This window comes from Neovison vison, chromosome 8 (genome assembly GCF_020171115.1).
Source record: "Neovison vison isolate M4711 chromosome 8, ASM_NN_V1, whole genome shotgun sequence".
Lineage (NCBI taxonomy): Eukaryota > Metazoa > Chordata > Mammalia > Carnivora > Mustelidae > Neogale > Neogale vison.
Window position 1 is genome coordinate 115,663,847 of NC_058098.1, and position 18,290 is coordinate 115,682,136.

Below are 18,290 nucleotides of genomic sequence, written 5' to 3' on the forward strand. Positions count from 1 at the left end.
AAAAAAAATAACAGACATCTACACTAAATCCAGAGGAGAGTGTACATTTAGAGCTCAGCTGTAGTTCCTGGCATTTGGGGAATATTAAAATACCCAGATGGAGTCTTACTAGAATACAGTGTATTGATTAAATAATGTTTTTTCGGGCCATATTTGCCAAGTGCAGTTGTTTTTCATGCCAGTTATCAATTACTGACTTTTAGCTTAGAACCCCCGCCCCCTTCTTGGCCTTGCTTTTGATACTTGAGCTGAACTCTGTAAACATTCATCTCTGGCGTAGCATGAGGCCTTATCAATAAAAGGCACTGGGGGGAGCTCTCTTCCAGTTTCTGTGCCTTGACTTCTGCTCATTCCCTTGTTCTAGTTAACAATTCCTAATATTAAAGTTCCCCTGATTAAATTACCAGTGTGCTTTCTGTATTGCATTGAATTATTACTAATAAATTATTATTCCATGTAAAATGGATATCACCCAAGATGTAGCAATGAGTAAATTCAGAGTGTGCCTGCTAAATGATCACATATTTTCTTTTCCAGCTACCAGCAATAGGTCATTAGGTGGTAAATGCTACATCTGAACTTAGTCAAAAAAGCTGGTTACCTAAGCATACACTTGAAATAAAACAAAACACCATCAAATGTCTCCGGGCAAATGAATTTGAGAAGTGTGCGAGAATGATGTTTTCTTTTCTTTGCAACACATACTAATATAACAAATATTTGAATAAGAATAAAAGAGAATCAAATGAACTTGAGATCTGTTGAAATTGTTTTTCCATGATAAGTCATCAAATGGAAAAATCAAAACAAACAAAATATGTTTCATCAAAGCTCTGTGTTTACACTAGTGGAGAGAAGTAAAATACTGAGCCAGTGTTGGTTAGTTCTTGGGGGAAATTATTATTGCATTTTCTGGAGACATAAACCAGAGACATTGTATGGTCCACACTAGGGAGTAACAAATTATGACTGCAGGTTGACCTCCTGCTTTTGTAAATAAAATTATATTGGAACACAGCCATGGCCACTTATTTACACATTGTCTATGGTGCTTTTGCTCTGTACTGTGGAATAGAGTAGTTGTGACACAAACTGAATGGCCCCAGAAAGCCTCAAATATTTACTGTCTATTTAGGAAAGCTTCCTGACTCTGCAAGGCATGGGATCTTTGCCACTGGGGCTTGAAAGCAGCTAAACAAATGGATGTGGGGGTGTTCCAATAAAACTTTATTTATAAAAGCAGCCTATCGGTTTGGCCTATGGGTTTTAGTTTGATGACCCCTGCTCTAGAGCATAGTAGGTATGCGATAAATATTATCTGAATAAATGAGAAAAAAAAAAAGAATTTTAAAGTATTCTAAAGCTATCTGCACATTCTGCTCTCTTTCAGTCTGTGTGGTGTCTAGATGATGCCCATGTGACAGCTGAAGACTGGCTCTGATGGATGACGTAGGTAGCCTCTAGAGGGTACCCACATTGTGATCATAAACCACTGTGCCCATGTGGAAAACACTGCAGCCCTGGGGCAAAAGATAAACTTCATGCTTGATAAAAAGCAACTGAAAGGTAAGATTTCTCACTGGTATGTTGCCGTCTTCGGTCTTCTTCTGTTTTTCATTCCCACTGGCAGCTCAAAGCTGTCCTCAATCCATCATGTGCCTCTTGAGTGTGGGCGCTGGGTTCACTGTCATGATGAAAAACTACTTCATGAATTTAGTGTAGGAACTCAGGATTGAGTGTGAGCTGTTTACATAGCTTCTGGGGAAAAGACACCCAAATGTGGGGGAAACAATCCAAGAGGCATTTCAAGTATGTGTTTTAAAATAGAACTATTGACAATGGTACATATTTTTTTTTCAAAGGTGTTTGTTAGTTCTACAAATCTAGTTCGGCACATTTCACTAGCTCGTTTGGGTTTCCCTAATTTGATGATGCTACCTCTCTTCTGTCACTCAGATCTATCCTACCACTCCTGGATAGGAGTAGAATTACTGCTGCTCACATAATTCAGGCTCTCCTACCTGTCCTCTGAATTGCTATTTCTAACACTTCATGTCTCTAATTTGTTTTACCTTTCCCAGACAGATTAATCTTCCTGAAGCACAAATTGGAGCATGTTGCTATTTCCCTCAGAAATTCCAGTTGATTCCCCTTTGCCTGGAGAATAAAGTCTAATCTTAGTCAGTTGACAGTCTACAGTTCCATCTATCTCCACCACGCCTGCTGATACCCACCTACCTCCTTTCATGGAGGGTTGCCAGATAGAATGCAGGATACCCAGTTAATTTGAATTTCAGATAAACAATGAGTCATTTTTTGGTATGAATATATCCCTAGAACTGCATAGGAAATACTCATAATATACAAATGACTCATTGTTTATCTGAAATTTAAATTTAACTGAATATCCTACGTTTTTTTATTTGCTAAATCTGGCAACCCTACTTTTGTGCCACTACATTTACCAGATTCAAATAGTCTTTGTTCTCTGTATGTCCTTCATGATTTTCAGCTTTTCTGATTTTGCCAGAATTACCTTCTTAGTACTTAGATACCATACATAAAAGTATGGAGTAGAGCATATAAATACTCCCTCTTCTTAGTCAACATGATGTAAAGGAAGGCATATGGATGAGATAGTTTGCTGTATACCTGGATTATCATTATAGCTCTTACTTGGCCATCTCTGTGATCTTTGGACAAAACTGCTTAGCTTTTTTTTTTCTTAAAGATTTTATTTATTTATTTGACAGACAGAGATCACAAGTAGGTAGAGAGGCAGGCAGGGAGAGAGAGAGAGGGGGAAGCAGACTCTCTGCAGAGCAGAAGGCCCGATGCGGGACTCAGTCTCAGGACCCTGGGATTATGACCTGAGCCGAAGGCAGAGGATTTAATCCACTGAGCCACCCAGGCACCCCAAAACTGCTTAGCTCTTATAGGTTTTAGTTCCTTTACCTACACAATGAATTGGATAATAATTTCAAGTGATTATTTTAAGGTTAAGTATGAAATTTTATAAAATCTTCATATAAACAGGTAATTCATAGGAGGAGTTCAGTGGATGACAATGCTTTATTAACTTTCTTTTTATATCACTCCTACTTAAACCTGATGAATCCCAAAGCCCCCAAATATTTCTGGATCCCAAGGTAAGAAACATTTCACTAAAGAGTTCAAAGGGAAAGTGGTTGTTTAAGATTGTCATTTTACACCTCATAAATAAGTACTCATCAGATAATAGCAATGAAAGTCTGTGGCAAAACATGCTCTACTAGATCTTTATCTAGGAAATCTAGAACAGGATTATGTTTTTAGACTCTCAACAAAATACAAAGACAGTATTTTAAAACTGTCATGAAGAAGTTTTTTTTTTTTTTAAAGATTTCATTTATTTATTTGAGAGAGAGAGAGTGAGAGAGAGCATGAGAGGGAAGAAGGTCAGAGGGAGAAGCAGACTGCCATGTAGCAGGGAGTCTAATGTGGGACTTGATTTCAGGACTCCAGGATCTTGACCTGAACCAAAGGCAGCTGCCTGACCAACTGAGCCACCTAGGCGCCTGCATGAAGAATTTTTATGGAGTCACTGGAAAACCAACAGAAATGTTCTCATTAGAGAAATACTGTGTCCTATCTTGTTTATCTATATGCTTTACTCTCTACTAGACAGATTGTCTTTGCACAAGGTACATGTTTGAGTCTCTGTTTCTTCTTCCTGGAGCCTTCTGCAGAGCAGAAACAAATTTGTTTCCGCTCTGAGCTAACTGAATAGATAAATATTAAATCTCAAATTCAGAATTATAGGCTTCAAATGATGGCTCTATGGGTGTTTTGTCAGTTAGTATCAGTTGTATCTTCTTGATATATGTGTATTTTGATATACCTGCACCACCCCTGCCAAGTAGGGAATGGGTTACATAATTTGGGTACTCCTTTATTGCACATCTGACCTGGCTGGCATCTGCTGGGTCGGCCAGATTTTTTTCTCACAGGATGTCAGGGTTGATGGCAGTTGCTGGTGGTTCTCTAAACTTAAAGTCATTGTCTGGTTTTCATGGGGCATCTTATTTCTTCTGGGAGAAGCAGAGAAAACTTTTCTGCAGAGGGTGATAGTAATGAGGCAGCCACTGAGTCAGGACTTGGAGAATTGCCCAGTAATCTTGTGACCTGCTTTTCCACTTCCTGATTTGGTCTATTGTGGGAATGAAGTGGTCATAACTATGATTTTTGTTCAGGGAAATTTAAGACTATTTTTTGTTACCTGAAACCAAGTAATCTCTAATAAAGGACCTGGGTCAAAATGGGCATTAATTTTATCCTATTCTATTCTATTCTTTTTTAAAGGTTTTTTTTTTTTAAGGTTTATTTGCTTATTCATTTATTTGAGAGAGTGAGTATGGGAGAAGAAGAAGAAGACAGGATCTGAAGCCGACTCGGTGCTGAGTGTGGAACCCGACATGGGTCTTGATTGCACAACCGGGAAACCATGACCTGAGCCAAAACCAAGAGTTAGACATTGAACCGACTGAGCCACCCAGGCACCCCTGGGCAGTGTGGATTTTAGAGTTGACTGTGTACATAACTGCTATAACGAAGTAGTGGAAGCTGAAGGAAGGAAGAGGGAATCATAGACAGGTAAGAGAATGGATCACTGATTGGCTAAGTGGCCCCCCCAAACTTGGGAAGATTATCTCCTTCAGTTTCTACTAAGTCCTAGTAGCTGGTATGTACTCTCTCCTTCATTTCCCATGAAACGTTCAGAAAACACAATATTCACTAAACTTTGGATACATATGTCTTATAATGAACGTGCAGGACAAATAAGTCAGATGGCACAATTGATACCTGGTGTGACTAAATGCAGCAGTGGGGTCCGGAATTGTATCTCAGATATGCTGGATGATTGCTTCAGTTTTCATTTCACTGATAAACATTTTCATAAAAGAGGTATAATAGAAAGAGCCTTGGACAAAGAATTGCAAGATAACAGGATAATATCCAAGATCCCCTACCTCTTTGTCATGTCTCAGGTCATATTACTGATAGAGTAATTCTGAGAAACTGTTGGAAGATTTTTACAAAGTTCAAATGTTATCAAGAGAGTGAAAGCAGTTTATAGACAGAGCTACAAAGTTTCAATGTGGTGTTTAGGTTTACAATTCAAATGAAAGAACTTCTTTTGTTTCTTTCCTAATGCCTAGCACAACAACAGTAACATAGGATATCCTCCTAGTTGTTTGTTGAAGAAATGAACCTAAGCTACAGGGTCACATAGGTATTTTATACACATATAAATTAATTAATCTCAAAGGGTTTATTGACGAAGGGGATGCAAACTGTCCTTATCTGCAGTGGGACAAAGGACAGGAAGTAGCAACAGAATTGATTTAGTTTAGAGTCACGAAACTAAGCATTCAGGAATGGTACCCAACAGTGAGAATAGTAGCAGAGGAAGTTGAATATCTCTTCCCTAGAGAGTCTAAGGAGATTGGATTCTGTTCTCCTTGGAGCAATTTAAGTCTAATCTTGATGAACTTGAAGATCTCTCAGCATCTTTTCTATCCCTTTAATCTTAGGATTAAAATGAACCTGAAATCTTCTTTACTGCTGGGACAGCAATTGATGTCTTCTGTATGGGTTTCGATAGCACTGATTTGGTAGGAAAAGTCCCACAAAGGCACTGCAGCATTTATGCAGCTTGGTTGGCTTCTCCATTGGCTACTTGGAGCATATTGATTGTAAGTATTTCTGATGTATAATTCTAAAAGGCCTAAAACAGGTGGTGGGCTTTTTCACCTCCAGTGAATCACCCTGAGTGCATATAGCATGTTCCTTTGGGCTTCTGATGTAAGTAATAAAGGGAGAATGTGACTTAGTGCTCTTGAGACTAATTTCATGTCATTTGCTTTTATTTATGGAACAGCATAAATGAATCACTACGTGTATTTCAGTGGTTTACCTAAATGTGTAAATATTATTTTCCAGTTTCTGACTGTGACAGCTTTTAAAATGATGGCAAGATATAGACCACAAGATGTAGCATCTCTTTAAGTTCCTTTGTAGTCTTTCTGAACAGATGACCCTTGTTCTTAGAACTGCCTTTCAGGGGGATGCCTGGGTGGCTCAGTGGGTTAAGGCCTCTGTCTTCAGCTCAGGTCATGGTCCCAGGGTCCTGGGATCGAGCCCAGTGTCGGGCTCTCTGCTCAGTGGGGAGCCTGCTTCCTCCTCTCTCTTTCCTTGCCTGCCTCTCTGCCTACTTGTGAATAAAATCTTCAAAAAAAAAAAAGAACTGCCTTTTGGTTGGGAGAAGACAGACCCCTGTTCCAGGGCCTAAATCTTAGAGGTCCCTGTGTGTTACACAGACATAACAGAGAACATATTTATTTAAGTACACATGATGATTTCTGTTGCTTGGGGCTCGGGACTTAGCATTGGCACAATGTAGTCTGAAACCGTGAACCTCCATTCTCCTGGCTAAGTACCGTTCAGGCCTTGGAGAAGTACTTCTCCACATCTTGCTCTATTTTTTCAAAATAAAAGGTAGCCATATCCAAATGCCAGAAAAGTTTGTGAATCATGCTGCTGCCAATGTCATCACAGATGGACTGTGCTTTTAGAGATGAGAGAGGATTTAAGTGGCAAAAGCACATGGATAAAGGAAGAGGCAAATAATTTGGTACCAATCTGGGTTTAATCAGAAAAACAGAGCCACTTTAGGTATTAATGGGGAAGAAAATGTCTATCAAAGGATTAAAGTTGGCATGATTGTGGAAAGGGTGGAGAGAGTAAGTCCTGGGAAGTCTATAGCTGGAAGGTCAGAGAAATAGTCACTAATGACCTCAGCCTGAAGCACTAAAGTATGTGATTCTGAAAAGATTGCCAGGAAATTGCTGTAATCTCAGTATCTTTGGGAAAGTTCCTACCAACTGTCAGACTATCACAAAAATGTGGGTGCCTCTGGAGTGCTTGCGAGGTCATTGCGTATCCCGCCATCCACTCGTCAATCTGGTTACCATGAACTCCCAACAATACCATGAATTGTGTTTCTTTGAACTCCCAATAGATTCCAAGAATCTCTTCTCTAGTCTGCCTGCAATATATCATGAGTTTGTCTCATTGATAAGCTCTAACCCAAAGCCATACAAAGTAGGGGATCCTGAAAAATGTAGTTCCTGGCTGTTCCTCTTTGTTGTAAAGGAGGGAAATAGAGGCAGTGCTGAGGTAACAAAAGACAACTCAACAGAATTTACCCCTTTAGCAACCCAGTATCCATGTATGACACTTCTCCCTATCTTTAATTTCTGAATAAAGACAAATATAATAACTTATTTCTAACTAGTCTGATGCAAGTAGCCTTGATTCAAGGGCACGCACATTCATTTTCCCAAAAGGGAAGGCACAGCGGCTCATATGCCACTTGATCCAGTTCTGATATTCCGTGACTTGAATATTGAAATACAGAGTCAACCCATATGAGCATATTTTATATTTCATGATGGAGGATGGAGAGGAAGATTAATTAATCAAGTATATATGTATTAACGAGTAAAGAAAATATAGACAGTTACTATCCCTTTTTTTCTACAGCTTGTCACATGGCCATACTTGATATTATAACTTCGTACTTCCACTACCCATAGTTCCTTGGCCCTAAGCAAATTTATTATCGTTTTCTTCCTACTGGGGTCTCAGACAGTGTCTGTGTTGCTTATAAACTGTTCCCTTAGTAGTGGATATAGCTACATAAGCCATGGTGAATGAAAATTCTTATTTTCGAGACTATATAATGTCCACAGCTCTAGCCATGGTGCTATTCACAGAATGGAACATTTTGTCCGTCTAATTGTTGAAGTCTCCTCTGGTGTGTTTGTCCTCCTAGTTACAGGAGACACATAGCCCCTACTTTGTACCCATTCTGGAAGATCCATCCACATATCTCTTCCCCTAAGCAGATTTTTCAATTTTTGAATCTGGCTCTTTCAAATCACTGACCACTCAGCTCAGTTGTTAGTGACGGCACACATAAAAGCTTGGGTTTATATTTTCATATTCTTGGCAGTCTCATCTATCAGGCAAACCAGATAACTGTTCAAAATTCTATGCACTGGGAGGATATCCCTCAAATAATTCCCCTTCAAGGACCATTACTGTCATCCATTTTTGGAGGGGGGGTTAGGTTCTCTTCCGGGACCGTCTGTGTGAACTGAGCCCAACTGTTTTCCCTTCTTAGTAAACAACTATCTGGTCATAGGGGAGATTCCATGAGACCATATGTGGGGTGAGGAAGAAGAGGCAATGAAACAGAATTAGGCACCATGAGAGCCTTGCTCATGCAGCTTATGTGTGCTTTGAGGACCTTCTGGAGCCGTTTCTCAGATACCACTTCCCCTTGAGGATGGAATGCCCTGCCCTCATCAGTGTTGATGGCTTGGCGATGCAGACAGCCCTCAGCATGTGATGGACAGTTCACGCTGCCTTGTAACTCTGTGGCTCAAGTCAGTTAGTCAGGGCCCAGTCTAGAGAAGCAGCTGCGTTTCAAAGAATGGTTTTCTGTAGAAGACAGCATGATTTCCTCTAGAATCTCAAGGGTCTGCATGGTGATTCCTCAGTAGGACCTTGCCAAAGACTCCACATAACGCCCCTATCACAGATACCTCATGTGCCATGGGAGCAGTTGTATCAGGAGGCACAAGTGGTAGAGAGGCTTACACAGTAGTGTGGGCTTGTGGCAGAGCCTGCTGTCCGGACTCTGCTGACAAGTAGAAACCTTACAACTTACTTGGTAAATATGTCCAAGCAACCTTTGTGCCCAAATCTGGCATAGGTTGCCTTCAAAACTCAAAAGAGGCCTAAAAGGCATCATGTTTCTTTCTCTGTGGTGGTCGGTGCCCAATGTACCAGCTTGTCCCTCACCTTGGAGCTGATATGTTGACATGCACTGGAACTCTAGAAACCTTACTCAAGTGACAGAACCCCGAGTTATTGAGGGCTTTATTTCTTATGCTTTGTCACACTTCTAAGGTACGGACTGGAAACTTGTTTTTCTGTGAAGGGCAAGATAGTAAGTATTTTAGGTTTAATACATCGTATAATACTCTTTATCCCTACTACTGTTGCTTCCCTCCCCTTCCTTCTTCCTTTTCCTCTTCTTCCTCCTCCTTTTTTCTTTCTTTTTCCTCCTCCTCTTCCACCTTTTTCATCATCTTCTACTTCTTCTCCCCTTTCCTCTTTCCCTTCCTCTTCCCCCTCCTCTTCCTCCTTCTTCTTCTAACATTTCTCTAAAAATATAAACTATCATCCTTGGCTCATGGGCCGTGCAAAAGCAGACTCCTGGTAGTTTGTTGATGTGTGCTTTAGGCAATATCTCTCAAACTACTTATTTTTTTTTTTAATTTTAAAATTTCCACTCCATTTGAGACTGCTACTTTTATAAAATACAGCAAAAGTAACTAAAAAAATAAAATTATGAACATAGAACATAGAAAATACAAGTTTGATTGTCAATAATCTAATACAAGTTAGATTTTCAATAACCTAATACAAGTTAGAAAATACAAGTTTGAATATGAACATAGAAAATACAAGTTTAAATGTTTTAGTATTAGATGAAAGAAATTATGCTATCAAATTGCTATATAATTTCTAAGTGCTTAGTCTAATTTTCTGTACCTAACTAATCACATATTAGCCACAAACAGTATTTAAATCTCCAGTGGTATGCAGACTATACTTTGAGTAATACTGATCTATGGTTCATGTTCTTTTCTGCTCAGTTGATGAGTCTGCATTCAATGTAGTGAACTGATGCCATGACCTATGAAGTGGTCAGATGATCAAGTTCCATACAGTCTAGATTAAAACTGTAGGCTGGAGGGGCACCTGGGTGGTTCAGTTGGTTAGGTGTCTGCCTTTGGCTTCGGTCATGATTCCAGGGTCTTGGAGTCAAGCCCCGCATCCGGCTTTATGCTCAGTGGGGAGCCTGCTTCCCCCTCTCTATCTGCCTGCTGCTCTGCCTACTTGTGATCTCTGTCAAATAAATAAATGAAATCTTAAAAAAAAAAAAACTTAAAAAACAAAGCAAAACAAAACAAAACAAAACCACAAGCTGGAAAGTCAATGTATTCCTGAAAGAAGGTAGAAGTTTATTGCTACTGCTTCATTTGTAGAAGGAATCGAGAGAGATAAGAAACTTGATCAGATCAGCAGCTGTACCGGAGGTATTTGGGGTTGTGCTGATTTGCTGGAACAGCAACTGCTATTGGAATCACCACTTGATTAATTTATGATAATCCACTGTAATTCTCTCAAATTCGCCTGGCTTCTGCATATTGTCCAGATAGGTGAGTTGATTTGGTGTTTGATAGGAATGATCTTCCCACCATCTTTTAAGTCCTTGATGGTGGAATTAGTCTCTGTAGGTCTCCAGGAATGCAATATTTTGTTGGTTTATTTTACCAGTCCATGTCATGGACTACCTGTGTCTTATTTTCCACTGCCGGTGGAGTTTTGGTAAGATAGTTATCATTAGACTGGAACAGATCTCTGCTTATCTCTGGGAAGTATGGAAGGCAGATAAGGCAAGATAAGGATGGAATTGGCTAGGTAATGATGTGCCATTAAAAGCATGAAATTCCCTTGGTGTAGGCCAGGGCCAAATATTTAACGTTTTTTTAGGGATATGTAGATTGGATGACCTATACCTGGTTTAACTAGCTACATAGCCTGGTTTTGGCTCTATGGTAAACAGGGCATAGGAAACTTCTCTGGAAACTTGTTGAGCTCTCCTCAACCAAGAGTTCTCATCTGGGCGCCTGGGTGGCTCAGTTGATTAAACGACTGCCTTCAGCTCAGGTCATGATCCTGGAGTCCCAGGATCGAGTCCCGCATCAGGCTCCCCGCTGTGCAGGGAGCCTGTTTCTCCCTCTGACCTATCCCCTCTCATTCTCTCTCTCTCTCTCAAATAAATAAAAATTAAAAAAAAAAGAGTTCTCATCCATATCCAGACTGTTATGGTTGCTCATAGTTCAGAAATGAGACTCATCCTGGGTGATTGAGGAGCTGATGGTAGAAGTCTCTTGGCCCACAATGTTTTCTATGTTTGCTTCTTTTTCTTCTCTACTATATAGTTTGCCTTGAATATACTCTAAATGAGTGTACCCTTTTTAAAATTAGTAACATATAATATATTATTTGCCCCAGGGGTACAGGTCTGTGAATCATCAGGCTTAAACATTTCACAGCACTCTCCATAGGACATACCCTCCCCAATGTCCATAAGAGTCCTTTCATTTCTCTAGCCTTATATAATGTTGGTAGCATCATTGCTATTTTTCCGTATAATCAGAGAACCAATTCAGATTCTTATTAAGATTCTTTACCCTTGCCCATTTTCCATTTTCCCATACCAACAGTATTCCAATCTTGATTCAATTAGCTTGGGAATGAAGGAGTTTAATGTAAATACTAGGGCTTCATAAATGTAGACAGACCTATGAGAATGATAGCTGGGGAGGCTGCAGCCAGAAGGTCATTGTTATGTGGGTGTTGTTAAAAATTACTGCCATTTTCAGCATTTGTTGAGAAAATTTCCACCTACAGGGAAAAAAATAGCTTTTTGTTTAATTTTGACTTAAAATGTTGATTACTAAGTCTTATATATTCAGACATGTGATATGCATTTATTTATTTATTTATTTTTAAAAAAGATTTTGTTTATTTATTTGACAGACAGAGATCACAAGTAGGCAGAGAGGGGGAAGCAGGCAGGAAGTCTGATGCAGGGCTCGATCCCAGGACCCTGAGATCATGACCAGAGCTGAGGGCAGAGGCTTTAACCCACTGAGCCACTCAGGCACCCCATGATATGCATTTTCATTTACAGTCTTACCTAATTGTATTAACTCAATAGACCATCATCTAGTATTCTTATTGTAATATATTTCCATTTAATAAAATGGATAAAATTATTGATAAAATTGATAAAATTGGAGAAGATTTTAGAGTGTATTTAGCTGTATGATTAAAATAGGAATAAATAATATGTAATAAGAATGGTTGTGTGGGGGTTTTTTGGGAGTGGAAGTTGAGCATTACTAAGACAAAGTTTGGGGATGATTTTCAGTCCTTTCACTCTTACTATTCAATCAATGATAGATTTTGTTTTAAAATAACTTTAAGTTAAGAAAAGGTTTAAAATCCATTGTCCTAACCCAAGTCCTTATTTTATATTTGGGGAAATTGGGATCTATAGATATAGATGAGCTAGCTTCAGGCCACATAGTGAAATAGTGTCAAACCTGGGAGTAAAACCCAGTTCCCTAGCCCCTATGTTCTTTCTAGTCTTTTTACAAGCAGATGGTGGAGATCATTGGTCTTTCAAAGTTCTTTACAGAGAAACAGAAAAGGCTGCAATGGCTTGGTTTACTTAAATTCAAATAGAATTTCCTGTTAATTAAGTAACCGAATTATATTCTAGTATGTATGAATAGAAGCTCATACCAGATACATACCATCTCCTTACTGTCTCTGTTTATTTCTTTCTCCCTCACACACACATACATGAACAAAAATAACTTGAAATTTAAAAGATTTTATTTTTTCCGGATGATTGCCTCCCTCAAGTTGGAAAAATACCATTTTAGTGGCAGGATACCTAGATGTAACTGGAGAAATACCACTTTTCGTAGATGCAGATGCACATTTGAGAACCTGGGGCCACTTCCTGCTACCTCTACCCATAGTTTCTAAGGCTCTGCTATAAGGAGTGGTAGTTAATGTTTTATATATTTAAAATTGACATGTGTTTTATACAATCAAAAAATAATTTTATTTCCTCTCAGAAATCTTTTTATTTACTTATTTTTTTATTTTTTAAAGATTTTATTTATTTATTTGACAGATAGAGATCACAAGTAGGCAGAGAGGCAGGCAGAAAGAGAGAGAGGAGGAAGCAGGCTCCCTGCTGAGCAGAGAGCCCCAAGTGGGGCTCAATCCTAGGACCCTGAGATCATGACCCGAGCCGGAGGCAGAAGCTTAACCCACTGAGCCACTTAGGCGCCCTTCTCTCAGAAATCTTTAAAAAATGGAATTTTGATGTCTGGTAAGAGATATAAAATACATTCTAAAAATACCTTCAGAGCTTATCTCTGAGTTTGGCCTTCAGTTGAAAAGTATAAAGATTCAGAGGACAGTATTTCAGTGACTAGACAACTTACGAATTTTTTTTTTAAAGAGCCTGACCTAATACAAGCCTAATTTGTTTTTCTGATGAATCAGCACTTTCTACTAATCTAAAAGATTAATACATCATGAATAGTTCATTTATATGTTATGTGGTTGAGTGTCATAAACATTAAGGCATCAAGATAAAATGAACCCTTAGGTCTGTTTTGTCAGGTGCTCTTAGAACAAACTGAACTCAAAAAGTCTTGGAATTTAACATGTAAGGGTGACTTTTCCAGCTATTTCACTTAGAGTGTTGCATGATATGTCATCTCAAGAGAGAGATAGCCTACCATGTGATTTGAGAGTTTTAGTGTATCACTCTCATTCTGCGTCTACAATTTCTGAAAGCTCTCTATTAAATATTTTTCCTTTGAAGTTAAATGAAACTTTAATATATGACAGAGCTGTTACTGGATGGTGATTGGACATCATGGGATATGGTGATTGGGTCATCAGCCAGCAAATAGTGAAGACAATAATTCTGTGTGCCAGGCATGCAGGTGGTGACCCTAGGAGTGAAGATGTGAGGGGGCGTGATTTTATTTTATTTTATTTTATTTTTGGGGGCGTGATTTTAGAAACCCAGGAGCTTTCAGAATGTGTGATGTAATGGCTGAGGATGCAGGAGGGAATACTCATAAATATAGAGGTGCCTGGGAGTAGCTGGACTAGGAGTTATTAACTGACCAGAATCAAGTAGGTGGTAGAGGAAGATTTCAAAGTGGCCAGCCATTAAGAAAGGAACTTTTCCGCACAGAATAAAACAGTGCATTAAGAAACATTGTGAAAAGTAGTTCTTAGAAGAATCCTGAGAAGCCTTTACTTTTTTTTTACTTTTTTCTTTTTTTTAAAGACTTACTTATTTTTTGGTAGAGAATGACTATGTGAGCAGGGGAACAGCAGAGGGAAAGGAAGAGAGAATCTCAAGCAGACTCCTCACTGAGTGCAGAGCTCTACGTGGGGCTCGATGTGGGGCTCGATCTCATGACCCTGAGATCATAACCTGAGCTGAAATAAAAAATCAGCTGCTTACCTGGCTGAGCCACCCAGGTGCCCTCTGGGAAGCCTTTAATTCAAGGCTTGAGGGTAGTTCCATAGATCTTCTTGGACCTGAATTGAGATCAAAAGAATTTTATTTTCTTAGGCACAACGGACACTGAGGAAATTCTTGTCTCAACACTGAAGGGAATTAAATGTGGAAAATGAGAATGAAGAGTAGTGCTAGATGTTGACCTGCTGGAAGATGATGTGCAAAGAACCCTCAAGATTTGAATTAATTCCTTAACACCAGAGAGCATTTCACCTAGAAAGTCAGCATCTCTCACTTCATTGTTTGAAAATTCTATACTTCGTAAGCAGATTACTACGCATAGCCTCACCATGGCTGTTTACACTCCTTCACACTTCCGTGTCTCCATTCCTTCTCCAAGTAGATTTTCACATAGCTAGCTTCATTGTATATAAAGGGATCATAAAAAGTGAACTTCCTCATAGAGTTGCCAGATCAGGCAAGGAAAAAAATAGGAATCTGGTTAAATTTGAATTGTAGATAAACTGTCCATTTTTTTTTAAGTATAGATATTTCCCAGGTAACATTAGGAAGATACTTATACTAAAAATGTCTGCCTTATTTATCTGATATTTAAATTTATCTAGGTGTCCCATATTTTATCTGACAACTTCTTCAATTGCTTTCTCAACTGATATTTTCCCCATATCTTCATTCATTAGCTCATTTTCTCTCATTTCTCGGGAGATGTTTTGCCTTCTTTCTAGAACTGGATCCATTCATTTGCAGTCTCTTCTAATTTTTACACTCACTTCTATTTTTTCTAGTAGCTTACTCTATCAGTATTCCTTCAATTTTCACTCAGTTTCTTCCTTCTCTCTCCTCCCTCCAACCCTCTCCCTCTATGAGTAATATATCTGTATTCTAACAATTTTCCCTTAACTGCTAATCTACTCAGAAGAGTGACCCATACCTACTTCTTTTCCTTCTTCACAGTACCATGCTTGGTATTATAATTTTGTATTCATGTGTCTGATTCTCTAAGTAGTGATCATCCTGACTGTGGAGAAAAGGTTGTCTTTGGAGACCAGTGTATTATCTAGAAGTTTATTTCTCAAAATGGCAGTTTGAGGAGAGACCAAATGACAGTCAAGGATGAAGTAGAGTTGAGAAGCAAAAACAAACACTGAAACAAATAAAAAAGTTTTAGTAAAAATTGTTACCATTTACTGAATCTTTGGCCCAGATACTCTTGAGTAATTTATATTTTGGGGTCATTTAATCCTCAAAACAACTATAGATAATTTTATCTTGCTCAAGCTCACTCAAGAGAGTAAGTGGTAGAGCAGGTGATTGAATGTAAGGATTTTGACTCTGAAGTCTATGGGATGCAGCCATGAGGAACCATCATGTAAGCAAATTAAACAAAATAAATGCCTACCCATTTGTTTATGCTAGTTTCAGTTACTTCTTGAACTGTATGTTCTGCATTAGCATGATTACTGTTTATTCTGGTTATTAATTGGGTGCAACATAAGTGCTTAATTTTCTTAATGACATGATTGCTTGATTGCTTGGGGAAAGGCAGTTTGGATCAATGAAGGCTAAAATTTCCATATTACAGTAATTCCCCCTTATCTGAAGTTTTGCTTTCTACAGTTGAAGTTACTCATGGTTAACTCTGGCCAGGAAACAGATGTTCCTCTTTCCTGACACATCGTCAGAAGGTTAACAGTAGCCTAACACTGTCACAGTGCCTACGTCATACACCTCATTTCATCTCATCACGTATACATTTTGTCATCTCACATCATTGCAAGAACAAGGGCGAGCAGAGTCCAGTAAGATATTCTGAGAGAGAGAGAGAGAGTCCACAGTCACATAATTTTTATTATAATATATTAATATTATTCTGTTTTATTATTGGTTATTGCTCTTAAATTCTTACCGTACCTCACTGATAAATTAACTTATCATGGTATGATTTCCTATTATAGGAAAAAGCAATATATAGTGTTTGGTACTATTTGTGATTTTAGGCATCCACTGGGGGTTTTCAAACATATCCCCCACGGATAAGAGGGAACTACTGCATTTATTTTCCAGATGACATTTTTAATTGGTTGACTAAAGTAACAACATGGCCTACTGCAAAACTTTCTGAGTCTTCGTTAACTAAGTAAGCTTCTTTTTTTTTTTTTTTTAAAGGATATTATTTATTTATTTGACAGACAGAGATCACAAGTAGGCAGAGAGGCAGGCAGAGAGAGAGGAGGAAGCAGGCTCCCTGCTGAGCAGAGAGCCTGATGTGGGGCTTGATCCCAGAACCCTGGGATCATGACCTGAGCCAAAGGCAGAGGCTTAACCCACTGAGCCACCCAGACGCCTCCTAAGTAAGCTTCTGATATATGCAGCAATTTAATGTATCATATCTACATCGAAGAGTATATTCAGACATGAAGTAATGGAAGCATGTAACTGGGATATGTGGACCTGAGCATTCTTCTTGGTGACGGGTCATACAGTATTTTTTAGGATTTTGTATTTTTAGTATTTTTAGTTCTGTATTTTTAGTATTTTCCATCTTCAAATTTAGTTTACTTGATATCACAGTCTCTTCTACCTGCAGTTCATACCTATTAAACAGTTATTATGTGGAGAGCCTATTTGGATTTACAGTTGATAAAATAATAGCAAAGTCCCTGGATGTATGCAATTAGTTAGGGGAATGAAACCCACATGTATACACAAGATGATGAAAGCCAGTGCTGAGAGCCTGAGCCAGGATAGCCAGAGTGAGGTTGGAAGACTAGGGCCCCAGGTGGGACACATCGTTAGAAATTGGGGACTAACTGGATATGGTTGTCAATAAAGAGCTGTATCATATTAACATACACAAAAAAAAAATTGAAAAGAAATAAAGAGAAGGCAAAGTATGAAACAACATTAGCAACATCAAGAAAAAAGTTTGGGCAAGCATTTATTGACTAAATTCAAACTTTTACTTCCTTCAGCATTTTCAATTTTGGAGGCTCTTTTCAAAAGTAAAATTTAAAATTAATTTTATCTTCTGTAATTCTCTTCCCTTTCCAGTTTTGTCTTGTCCTGTTCTAATTCTTCCTAATCATTTTCACATCAGTCTGACTATGTAGGAGGAAAATGTTCAAGACTGACATAATGACTATTGAGTTAGGAAACATGTAGTTATTGTATTATAAAATGCAATGAGAAGTTGATATTTTGCCTTTACTTAAAACAAACTTTACTTTTGGGGGGAAAAAATAAAAGATTTTTTCTTTCATGCAAGGGCCCAGGCTTTTAAAAAGAAGGGGCCCATTTAAAGAAATAATACATAATATTTAGAGCTAAGATTATTACATGGAAGTACCAATTCCAATTATATAGTATTTTGTTCAGTTTGATAGAAGCTAATAAGTTTTGATAAACAAAAAATTATAGATCTCCTTATTTTTAAGTGGTTTCAAAAGCTCTTGCCTTTCCAGGTCAGCAAAGACTACTAAATTACTAAATCTTAATTAGTAAATACTTGCTATGTGCATAGCCTAATTGGGCCTATAGCAGATAAATAATAGCAAATAATCTCAACATTTTTGAGATTCCCCTTTCATCCAATTACAAAAGCATCTGTTCTTCTGGATAGTTTTGTAATTCACAGCTGGTGTTAGGAAAGTCCTTCTACTCATGGCCCATCTTGGTAAACAGTCTCTTTATTGAGAAGTGCAAAGCTTTTCCAGACAGGCTGAGGAAATACAGGTCAAAATTTGGTTTTGGTTTTGTTTTGTTTTTCTTTACATTCCTTCTTTTGGTCAGTCATTGCTTTGAGGAGCAGATCTGACTAAGTAAGTTTGCTTTGTGATTTTCCAATTCAGTATTATTAATTTGATCTCATAATGGGCATGTGATTTTCCTACCTATAGCTCTAGTGTATAAGCATGGATATTGGACACGTGCAACTCTTGGACTTAGCTTTATTATTCTCTAACTGGCCAATCTTTCCATTCAGTTAACCAACATGTAAACCAAGGACTGGAAACCTACA